Below are 12,229 nucleotides of genomic sequence, written 5' to 3'. Positions count from 1 at the left end.
TGGAATGTTTTTTCACTCAATAATTATGATCTGACCCAAAGACTTCTGTATTATTGAGGTTGTCAGATGTTCTGGTCTTCCATAAGGACAGAGAAACCCTCCTCTTCCTCCACACATCTTCTCCTAGTGTTTTTCTTGCCTCCTTCTTGTCTTTCTAGTGGTATCTATTCTACTGTGCCATGGATCATTCAACCAGCCCCTTTCTCCACCTTTAGGTTTCTTTTCATGTCAACTCGTTTTAAAGATAAATACAAATTTCAAGATGGGAAACAGCCAAAACCTGAAATACATATATAGTGGAAAAAGAATTACGGCAAACATGGTCCTCTTAGAATTTAACTTGCAGATGTTGGCATCCATCTAGATGCTCAGCAATAGAAAAAGGATGGATAAATGAAGGCATGGACATATGAACTAGGATGTGACAGTAAATACAATTAACCATCATACGTTTCAATGAACATTTAACCTTACATTGTAAGTGATTTGCCACACAATGTTTTCAGACTTTTTAAAAATTGTGTAAAAGATCATCTCAGATTTTAAAAAGCAATTTTGTATGAACAGGAAGTTGGCAAAACATGTAACTAATGTTTATAGTTCATCTCTGGAGAGTGAGGTTATGGGAGATTCTAAATTTCTTCTTTATTATGTTTTGTGTGTTTCCTCTAATTTTACTATGATTGATAAATAGTTTTTAATGAAAAGAAAATAATAGCTTTTATTTTGACACCACAGATTGTTAGGTGTCTTCTCTGGCAACAAATGTGAATACACTGGGTGTTTTGTTTGTAAAACTGCCAAAGCTATTTGCATGGGTGCAGGCTATTATAGTTGGAGAAAACTACAAAGTAGCAACTATTCTCAAAATTTTTTCAACAGCAAAACTCTTTCTTCAAAAGAAACCTTTATTGAGATGCTTAATATGTCAACAAAGATAAAAGCAGAGTGGTTCTCATCCCAGCAAGGATAATGGGCCCAGCGTCCCATCTTTCCCATCTCCCTGCCCTCCTGAGAGCAGCTGAAGCCTGTTCGTGAACTCCCTAGGACTCTGTGAGACACCATTTGTCAGGATCCTGATTTAGTACAACCTCTCTGTGCCACAAGTGAAGAATCAGGCACCGGGAAGGGCAGTGACTTGCAGGAAGTCATTAGGGTTCCGAACCAGAGCAAAACAAAAACTGCCAATTTTCATACCCCTGAGCTGGTTGCATTAGAGACCTGCCCAGAAGAGAAAAGCACCTTTCAGTGATGTTCTTGAGATACCAAGACTAGAAATAGGACCTGTGATGCTGACCACGAGGAGTCAGCCATCCTCAGCAATGCACTCAGCAAGCCATATGCAGAATTCTGCCAGTTCAGCAAGAGCCTAGACATCATTTATTATTTGGAGGTGACCACAGCCTCCCTTTCCACCTTCAGACTCTGTGAATCTCCTCTGATCTCCACCTCCACCCTCAAGCTGCCTAGGCTTACAAGAAATACTGGTAAATCCTTTCCCCTCGTTGCAATGAATCAATGTCCCTGTGGTCTGCAGCCCTCAACCGTGTTTCACACAGAGCCAGCTTTTGGATGGAAGCATAAAACCCCAAATTTTACCAAAGCCGTTCAGAGAGCCCAAGGTGCTGGTGGAAGCTAGGGAGTATTAATCTCCACGTGCAAGGCCAGTTCCTACTCTGGTAATTACATTTTGCTTCAAAAAAGTGTCCCTGCTGTTGCTGGGAGATGCGGTCTTCATTTTCACCTCTTCGAGTGACGTTGGGAGTTAAGGTCTCTCCGAAGGTGGCCTGCTGACCCTGGAGGTGGCTTTGTTTAGGGCATGGCTGAATATCAACACTGGCTGAGCAGGGCTCTGGGTCCTGGGGTTTGCTGAGCTGTTTGCAAAGAGTTTTAGATTAAAGAAGTTGTATACCTGTAAGGTATTATTATCACCTAATCTTTTTCAATCTTCAACTCCAGTCCTAGTGATGAGGAACCAACCTCATGTGCCTCAGAGTTTCAGTTTAGTTCAAGCCTAAAGGCTTGGATTTTGAAAATACATCTGAACCCCTCAGATGTGACAGAATTGAACTGGAAATCTACTTAAGCACCTAAAGAGAATGGAAGGCTTCCTACTGCTACCCACAGAGATGCCAGCCTGCCTGCTGCTTCTGCCACTGCTGAGAAGCCAAGACAAAGTTCCATTCCCAGAGTTGAATAATATTCACTCCTAAGTGCCCAGCCAAGCTTTCAGGTACTCCCTATCTCATAAGGGATGAAACGCAGGTAGTTTTCTTGAGCTTGGGAATCAGGTCCATAAGCCAAAGACATAGATAAGCTGCCATGGCTATACCACCATGTGCCTGAAGAGATACTTCACTGAACGTGGCTCGTGTCACCATCAAAAAATCAAGGAGGAATGAATAAAGCTCAACATTCAGAAAACTAAAAAAAAAGAAAAAAGAAAAAAAATCAAGGAGGCAGGCAGGACATTCACAGGGGAAAATACATGTATTTTGGAGTTAACAATAAACCAAAAGGTGATACATTCATCTTTTTTTAAAAATTCTGTTGATGTTGTTGTTTAGTCACGAAATTGTTTTCAACTCTGTGACCCCATGGACTGTAGTGCACCAAGCTCCTCTGTCCATGGGCTTTCCCAGGCAAGAAGACTGTAGTGGGTTTTGCCATTTCCTTCTCCAGGGGATCTTCTTGACCCAGGGATTGAACCTGCTGTCTCCTGTACTGGCAGGCAGATTCTTTACCACTGACCCACCCGGGAAGACACTGTTGATAGTGCTTATTTTTTAAATTATTTTAAACACTTCTCTTTTAAAATGTAGCTTGCTCAGTCTGAGAAAATAAACAACTGAGAAGTTTTCAAAGCAAAACTTCTATGCCTCTATCTTGCAATTCCACTCCTGGAGAGTAGCTAATAATAAAGTTCAAAATACATCTTTGTATACCCTCCTCTAAACTTGTAAATATATACAAGCACACGTGGAGTTTTTCTTCCCTCTTGCCTTTTTCCTTCTCTTCCTTCCTTTTTCAAAAAAACAGTAGTCAAAACATCAAAATTCTTCCATTAAGGTTTAGAAAACTCATTGGACATGAGCTGCCCTGCCTGGCCTAGAGTCAGAACTAGCCAAAAAATTATTGCATGTCTCTTGTCACTCTCCCCCTACCACACTCCCTTCTCCTTTACGGGAGAGGACGAGGGGCATCAGATCCATGGACAGTGAGCAAGACAGGATGTTCGTTTTTCTTGGTTTATGTAGCCAACACAGCCAGTCCTTCTGAGCAGTGGAGGTGACCCAGGAGCCCTTGCCTAATCTCATCACTGTGGAGGCATGGAGGCTCCCAGATCACTGTACTCAGTCTGATGCCAAGAGTCTTCCTGTTCAGTGGGGAGCTCACGCCACCAGGTGGTTCTTGATGGCCCCATGAGAGTGTTTGAACTGTTTCTGAATGGGACCAGACTTGACCCTTCCAATAACAAAGGCTTCTGTCGAGGGCAGTTTTAAAGCCATTTGTATCAGTTAGTTAGTGTATTCATCTTTGTTCCATAGTTATGATGGGAAGGAAAGAGAGACACACAGAAGGAGGCAGCATGGGGACACTACACCCTGAAAACATTTGAGGCAAATCAGATCAACAAGTACAAGCACTTCTCAATTTCCCGAGTCCAGAATGCCAGAAACCTTATCTGATGCCCCCCAGGATACACATACCTACCCACACCACCCTCTCTCACACACGCTCATAACTCACACAGAGACACAGGAAGAATAAGTTGTCTATTCTTACTCACCCTATGCCCTCTTCCCTGAACAGCCCCAGTTCAAGCCCTGCTCTCCACTTGCACATCACACTCTTCCCCAGCTCTAGCTGAGGTTCTGCCTCAATCTGACAAACTTCATCAAAACTGACCCTTAGAAAAGGGCTTGAAATCAGACACTGAAATAGAAATTAGAAGTCACTGAAAACAAGTCACTTTTCCCAGGGTATAAACAGTCAGTAGCTGAACAAAGCTCTAATTTCCTTTAATAAAAACAGGGCCTCCTCTTCACTTCTACCACCAAAAGCACTAGTTGCCCACATATTAGTTTAAGTCTGCTCACATGAGCATAAATGTATACACCTGTGAAACACATCACTCAGTGACCACTATTAGCATCCAATCAACCCAACTCAACACAACACATGACAAAGGTCCCATCAATTTAGAAAGTTATGACCTATACACAGTTAAACTGATAATCCCTGCAATGCATTTTTACTATAAGAGCCAACCATCACCATATGACAATGTCCTATATGGAGGACATTCCCTACAATCAGTAACCTACACAATAGCACTTTGTTCATCTAGCATATATATTTATATATCCACACACACATCTACTATATATATGCATCTATCTATGCATTTACTATATTTAGTTTCTCTGTCTTCCCTTATTTAAAACATCACTAACATTTAGCTGAGTTTATGCTATGTGCTAGACACAGACCTTCCTTTGCTAACATTAAATTGTTTAATCCTCAGAAGAACTCCACAGTGTTGGTATTCTTTTCAGACTGTGAGCTTCCTAAAGGACAAAGATTCCTGAGGCAGTCTTATGTTTGTAGTCTCTTGGTAGTGTGTCTAATACATAAACCAGGAGGGCAGCTTGAGAGATAATTAATATCATAATGAAATCTTAAAACTGTAAGAGATTACAAAAGTCATCTAGATCTTACATCCATCTGATCATGGATTCCATTTAAACGGTCATCTGGCTTGTGCCAACAAAGCTCAAGCAACACTCCACCTTTGAATAAAGACCACCCATCTGCGGGGAGCTCAGTTGAAATGCTCTCTACTTTGAGTCAAAACATTTCCTTCTCTGAAGCCTCAATCCATCAATCCCTTGTATTCATTAGTCTTTTCCTACATCTACATGAAAGACCTTCAAATATTTGAAGTCTGCTCCAGTGGTTTCCAGATCTTTTTCAGATGAAACGGAACTAGTTCATTCAATTTTTCCTCATCCTTTCAACATCTTTTAGGACTCCTTTACTATTCTTCTTACCTGCCTTTGTTTTCAAGAGTGGATGGAAAGAAGACTAAACTCAAATGTTAATAAGGAGCATGTGGGTAACATAAATGTATGACTGTGGCCCTGCTTATAGTAATGAAGGAATCATAGGGCTGGTAGTGAAAGAAGAGGCCCGTCTTACCAAAATGCCTTCAATGAGAAACAGGCTTTGTCAAAGCCAACTGTAATATGTATTTGGCCTAGAGTCACCCACTAACTAGATATTTCCTGAATCACAGCCACCAGAACTGACCTCAAAAGTCTGGGTGTCATCTGACCAGCTCAAAAGAAATGATGTTAAGCTCTCATTGGAGTAACTATACTTCTATTAATGCTGCAAACATTACATTAACCTTTTAGGATGTGACATTCTGTTGACTCACATCAAGCTCTCTGTGAAGTAAAGCCTGGAATTATTTTTATAGGGCTGTTATTAGTTGTTTTTCTTGAATGCAGTTTTAAGACTCTATGTTTATTCCTACGAAATTTTACCTTGTCAGATTCATCCCATCTTTCCAATCATCAAGATTCTTCTGAGTACTGACTTTGCCATTTTTGCCATCCAATGCAAATATTCCCCTTGCTAGTTTCAAGCAACCTGTAATTATGATAAGCATGCATTTTTATTGATATAATTCACATACCATAAAATCCACCCTTGTATATTGTACTATCAGTGATTTTTAATATATTTGCAAAGTTATACAACCAACACTACTATCTAATTCCAGAAAGTTTTCATCATGCCAAAAAGAAACCCTATTCCCGTTAGCAGTCCCCATCCCTAATCCCCCCGTCCTCTGGCAACCACAAATTTACTTTCTATGGAGTCTCTATGGAGTTGCCTATTATGGGCATCCCATATAAATGCAGTCATACATGGTCTTTTGTGTCTGATTTCCTTCATTTGGCATAATGTTTTTTAAGATGCATCCAAGTTATAGCACTTATCAATACTTCATTTGTATGATCAAATACTAGTATATTGTCTGGATATTACACATTTTGTTTATTCATTCTTCAATTAATGTACACTTGGATTGTTTGCATTTTTGCATATTATAAATAATGCTTCTATGAACATTTATGTGTAAATTTTCTCACTGATAGATGTTTTCAAATCTCTTGGGTATATATCTAAAAGTGGAATGGCTGGGTCATATGGTAACTCTATGTTTAACTATTTTGAAAAAAATGCCAAGTCATTTCCTGTATAAGCTAAACAATTCTACATTCCCATCAGCAATATATGAAGGTTCTGATTTCTCCACATCCTTGTCAACACTTATTACTGTGTTTGATTTTAGCTATCCTAGTGGCTATGAAGCGGTATTTCTTTATAGTTTTTATTTGTAGCTCCCTAAATACTAATGCTGTTGAGCATCTTTTTATGGGCTTATTGATCATCTGTACATTCTCTTTGGAGGATGTGTATTCAAATCTTAGCCCGGTTTTTAGTTGGATTACTAGTCTTTTTATTGTTGAGCTATAGTTCTTTATATCTTTTTTGGATACATGATTTTTAAAAGTATTTTGGATACTTGATCAGATACATGATTTGCAAATATTTACTCTTACCCTGTGGGTTCTATTTCCAATTTCCTAATTTTATTCTTTGAAACACAAGAGTTTTGAATTTTGAAGTCCAATTTATCTGATTTTTTCCCTTTGTTTCTAGTGGTTTCAGTGCCATAGTTAAAGATGCATTGCCTAATCCAAAATCACAAAGACCTAAACCTGTGTTTTCTTCTAAAGGTTTTGTAGTTTTAGCTCTTACATTTATATATTAAATCCACTTTTGCACATAGTGTGAGGTAAGGGTTCAAATCACTCTTTTGCATGGCCTATGCAGTTTAACAGTTGTACTAGGACTGTTTCCGCTGCCCCTCCATTGGGCGGCACCCTTATCAAAAAATGTCTATAAACTTAAGGGTTTATCTCTGTCATCTCAATTACATTCCATTTTTCTGTGTCTATCCTTATGCCAGTAGGGTGCTGTCTTTATTATTGTGGCTTTGTAGGACAAACAGAGAGGAAAGAGCCTTGTGGCATTAGAATACAAGCCCCATGAAGACAAAGTAGTTTTGTCTACTTTGGTGAAGAGTACATCTTCAGTATTTACAGAAGTGTCTGACACATGGTAAAGCTCAGAATAAATATCCTTTGACATTGAAAAAATGATTGAATAAAAATATGATTAGAATCCACTATCAAATTTCAACCACATATGAATCTACTTCTTGGGTCAGCATTCTGCTTTCTCCTTCCATCAAGTCTGGGAAGCTTGTGTGGAAGACCTTGCCAAATATTTTGCTGAAGTCTAAAGGACATTTATTTTAATGCTCAGTGTCAGAATACACTATGTGACATCTATCAAGTTAGAGTTACCAAAAGAACAATGACTTAGACCATTCCTAGCACAGGCAGGACATCACTAGCTGATTTAAGAAGGAAATTCTTTCTTACCTATTTCTTTAAAACCATTATTACCAACTTAGAAGAACTGCAAAATCCTGTTAACAACCACACTCATATCATTTCGAAGTTTAAGAACCCATCTGATAAGCTGATACTCTGAGATGTCACATTTGCCCCTTTTGGAAGGGCAAGCCCAGGAAGCAACAGTGAAAAACAAACAAATGACGATCCTCAATACTTGCTCTGTCAGAGCTCTCCCCATTTCTGAATGGGACATAAATGACTGAAAGATTGGGTAGTGGGTGCAGTTCAGTTCAGTCGCTCAGTCGCGTCCGACTCTTTGCGACCCCATGAATCACAGCACACCAGGCCTCCCTGTCCATCACCAACTCCCGGAGTTTACTCAAACCCATATCCATCGAGTCGGTGATGCCATGGGTAATGGGTAGATTTTGTCAAAAAAAAAAAAAAAAAAAAATCAACAATGAAAAGGAGACATTTCAAATTTTCCCACACATAAACAACCTACAGTTTTAATTTTTAAAGTTCAATTTTTTCCTTAATTTTATGTGACAGTGGACTTTTCAGCTGTGTGTCTATATACAGGACTGTTAGGTCTCCAAATTTAATTGAAGGTTTACATTTGGGGGGTTATGTTTTGCATGCAGATCTGCATACAAATACTGATACTGACATCAGTTCCCAAGAGAGCCTGATTTATACAAATATCCTTGCCTGAAATCTCATGAACTTTCAGGCAACTTCCATAATTCAGTCGTTACAGCTTTATGTACTTATGCTGCCTCCTTACTAAAAAAAAATCTTCACAATTTTCATTTGAGATCGCTACACAAATTGCCTCATTTAATCTTCTCAATTGAAATAGATAGTGTCTTCTGCTGCAAAGATGAGAACAGCAAGACTGAGAGAAGTTAAGAAAATTATCAATTCATAATCAGAGGAGCCAAGTTTCAAACCCAGGTCAGTCTGACACCAAAACGTACATCCTACCTCTCAAAAGAATATAATGCATTATAAATGCACATCGGGTAGTTTCAAACAAAGAGTGGCTGCCTGAGCATATGACTGTCTCCCGAGTAAAATCCAATTGCCTCTCTTTCTCTAAATCCTTGCCATGGACTCTGCCAATTCAAATGCCCATAATCCCAAGCCTACTACCTTTTCATCTTTCTCACATTCTCAACATGTATTTTCATTCTCAATGTCTGCTTTTTTTTGGTGGTGGGGGGGATGCAAAAAACACTTCATGTGACATCTATCTTTTTAACAAGTTTTTGAGTGTACAGTACAGTGTTGTTAACTATATACCCAGCTCTGTTGTATAACAGAGCTCTAAAAGTTTTCCATCTTGGGTTCCTGAAACTCTATACCCATGGAAAGCAACTTCCAATGCCTTCCTTTTCTGGTCTCTGGTATCCACCATTCTACTTTATCTATGCATTTTACTTCTCTGAATACCTAATGTAACAGGAATATGTATTATTTGTGTGATGCTTATTTTCATTTATTCATAACAGAAATTTAGATTGTCCCATATCTTGGATATTGTTATTAATGGGCAATGAACATGGAAATGCAAATATCTCTGTGAGATCCTGTTTTCAGTTCTTTTGAATAAGTAGCCAGAAGTGGGATTGCTAGATTATTTTATACAGTAGGTCTACTTTTAATGTTTTGAGGAATCTTCATAACCTTTTCCATAGTGGCTGAACCATTTTACATTCCTACAAACAGTCTATGATGGTTCAAATTTCTCCACAGCCTTATCAACACTTTTTTTTTTTATGACAGCCATTGCAACAGGTATGAAGTGATAGCTTATGATCTGCACTTCTCTGGTGATTACGTATATTGAGCATCTTTCATAAACCTGTTGACCACTTGTGTGTCTTGGAGAAACATCTATTCAAGTCTTGCATGCTATGCTAAGTCGCTTCAATCATATCCAACTTTCTGGGACCCCATGGACTGTAGCCCACCAGGTTCCTCCATCCCTGGGATTCTCCAGGCAAGAATACTGGAGTCGGTTGCCGTGCCCTCCTCCAGGGGATCTTCCCAATCCAGAGTTCGAAACCACATCTCTTATGTCTCCTGCATTGGCAGGAGGGTTCTTTACCACTAGTCCTACCAAGTCCTTAGACCATTTTTAAATGAAGTTATTTGGTTTTATCTTTGCATTGTTAGAGTTACTTAATATTTCAGATATTAACCTCCTATAATACTCACAGTTTGCTAATATTTTCCCACTCCACAGGTTACCTTTTTCCTCTGTTGTTTTCTTTGATGTACAGAAGCTTTTCAGTTTAATGTAATCCCACTTGTCTATTTTTGCTTCTGCTATCTATGTTCTTGATGTCATAGCCAAGAAATGATTGCCAACACCAACCTTATGAAGATTTTCCTTTGTTTTCTTCAAGAAGTTTTATAGTTTCAGGTTTTATGCTTAAGCATTTAATCCATTTTGAGTTGATTTTTGTATATGCTGTAACATAAGGGTCCAACTTCATTCTTTAGCAGGTAGATATTCAGGTTTCCCAATGCCATTTATTAAATAAACTTTTCTTTCCCCATTGTGTAGTGTTGGCAATACTGTTAAAGATCATTGGACCACATGTACTTGGGTCTACACTCTTTATTCTGTTCTATTGGTCCATATGTTTCCTATTATGCCAATACCATAGTGTTTTGATCAGCACAGCTTTTTGTTTTGAGGTCAAAATGGAAATACATCCCCTGTGCATGGGTTAAAAGACTTACTATTGTTAAAATATCCATATTATTTAAAGTGATCTAAAGATTCAATGCAATGCCTATTAAAAACTCCAATGGCAAATTTTTCAGAAATATGAAAAATATCCTAAAATTCACACAGAATCATGAGGATCCTGATAGCCAAAACAATCTTGAGAAATAAGAACAAAACTCAATGAGTGTTGTTTTTTTTAAAAACTATCTTTGCTTCTTGTGAATCAACCCCCTAAAAAGAAAATGGCAGGAATTTTTGCAGGTCTACAACACACTATTTTTGAATACCAGCTTTGAGAGAAAACTTCAGTGTCATTCAGATGCATGAATCCCAGATAATTAAAGACTGCTTGTGCATCTCAAGTCCAATATAGCTAACTTCTAGAAGTAAACCCAATCTAGAACAACTCATGGTGGTGATGGTTTGGTCACTAAGTCATGTCTGATTCTTGTGACCCCACTGTCTGTAGTCTGTCAGGCTCTTCTGTCCATGGGATTTCCCAAGCAAGAATACTGGGTTGCCATTTCCTTCTCCAGGAGATCTTCCTGAGGGATCAGACTCCAGCCTCCTGCATTGCAGGCAGATTCTTTCACTGCTGAACCACTAGCAAGCCCCCAGAACAACTCATACAGAGATCTTAATGGTTTCCTCATTCTTTCCCAGCTTTGACAAAACTGTCATCATTTTGTTCATCACTATCATTTCTCCAATCATCACCACCACTAGGAAAAAGCTGTGGTATTTTCAAAGAAAATTTACATTGTTGTTTCTTCCCAACTGCCCAATACCTTCACCTTATTTCATGGACAAATTTCTCCATACAGGTTCAGCCTTAACCAAATGCAGCTCTCTCGAACACAATCTTTAGGGTTAGAACCTGGTTTCAGTCCCAGACTCATCATCTATCAGAAATATGTCTCTAACAACCCATTTAATAAATCTAATCCTCAATTTCCTCACCTAAAAGTAGCTGTAATAATGATACCTATATTAAAGGTTTATCATAAAAATGAAATAAATAATACAGTGCCTGCCTGGCCCGCAGAGAAGCTTGCATCACAGCTATTCTTATTTGTGTTTTCCCCGGTGGCTCAGACAGTAAAGAATATGCTTGCAATGCGATGGACCCAGATTCCATCCTTGGGTCACGATGATCCCATGGAGGAAATGGCAAACCACTCCAGGATTCTTGCCTGGAAAATATCATAGACAGAGGAGCCTGGCAGGCTACAGTCCGTGGGGTCCCAAAGACTTGGGCACAACTAACACAGTATTATTATTACCATTATTTTGGTTTCATTTTCCTTTTTTTTTTAAAAAAAAAAGCCCCTAAATTCTCTGGCTTCCAGAAAGCATCAGAGAAACCAAGTGCCATTTCAGGACACGTTGTAAAGCAAGACCGAGATGCACACGCCGCAGGGAACACCTCTGGTTGCTCCGTGTAGCACGCAGGCCTCCGGCAGACTACGGGGAACGCACTAGGGGCGCGACCCACCCCACTCGCACCTGCAGTGTTGCCCGTTTTAAGGCGCTCGTCTCCCACTGCTTGTGCAGAACCGACACAAGAAGCCTGAGTGTACCCGGCGCCACCCATGAGGCCACGCCTTCCCCTTTGGTCTGGGGAGGCCCTGGGCAGGCTCACCCCTGGCAGCAACGCCTCGCAGGGTCCCCCCGAGAAAACGGCCTCTGCATGGAAGCAGACCAGGTGCACTTTACGAAACTAACAGGATGGGCGGCCACTCTACTCACTCAGCAGACAGGCGGAGGCGCGGGGCAGGACAGTTGACAGGGTTTTCTTTTTTTCCCTTGTTTTAAACAGTGCGCTCGGAGAGCTGGACTAGACGCAGGTGTAGAAGTCTCGGCCCAAGTCTTCTATGAAAGAGGACGCCACGCAGGGTGAAGAAGGTAGCCCCGGCGGCCCCACAGTCCGCGTCCGGCTGCGGCCACGTGGCCGTGGACAAGGTGACTCTGAGCAGCTGCGGAG

The 12,229-nt window shown here is 40.0% G+C and overlaps 1 protein-coding gene across 3 annotated transcripts in view; it reads right to left on the bottom strand.

Annotated features, from left to right (window-relative positions):
• Positions 1-12,229, bottom strand: part of ASTN1 (astrotactin 1) — a 349,784-nt gene that overhangs the window by 260,998 nt on the left and 76,557 nt on the right. The gene's annotated exons all lie outside the window — the stretch shown is intronic.

This window comes from Odocoileus virginianus, chromosome 11 (assembly GCF_023699985.2).
Source record: "Odocoileus virginianus isolate 20LAN1187 ecotype Illinois chromosome 11, Ovbor_1.2, whole genome shotgun sequence".
Lineage (NCBI taxonomy): Eukaryota > Metazoa > Chordata > Mammalia > Artiodactyla > Cervidae > Odocoileus > Odocoileus virginianus.
This window is presented reverse-complemented; position numbering and strand designations above follow the sequence as displayed.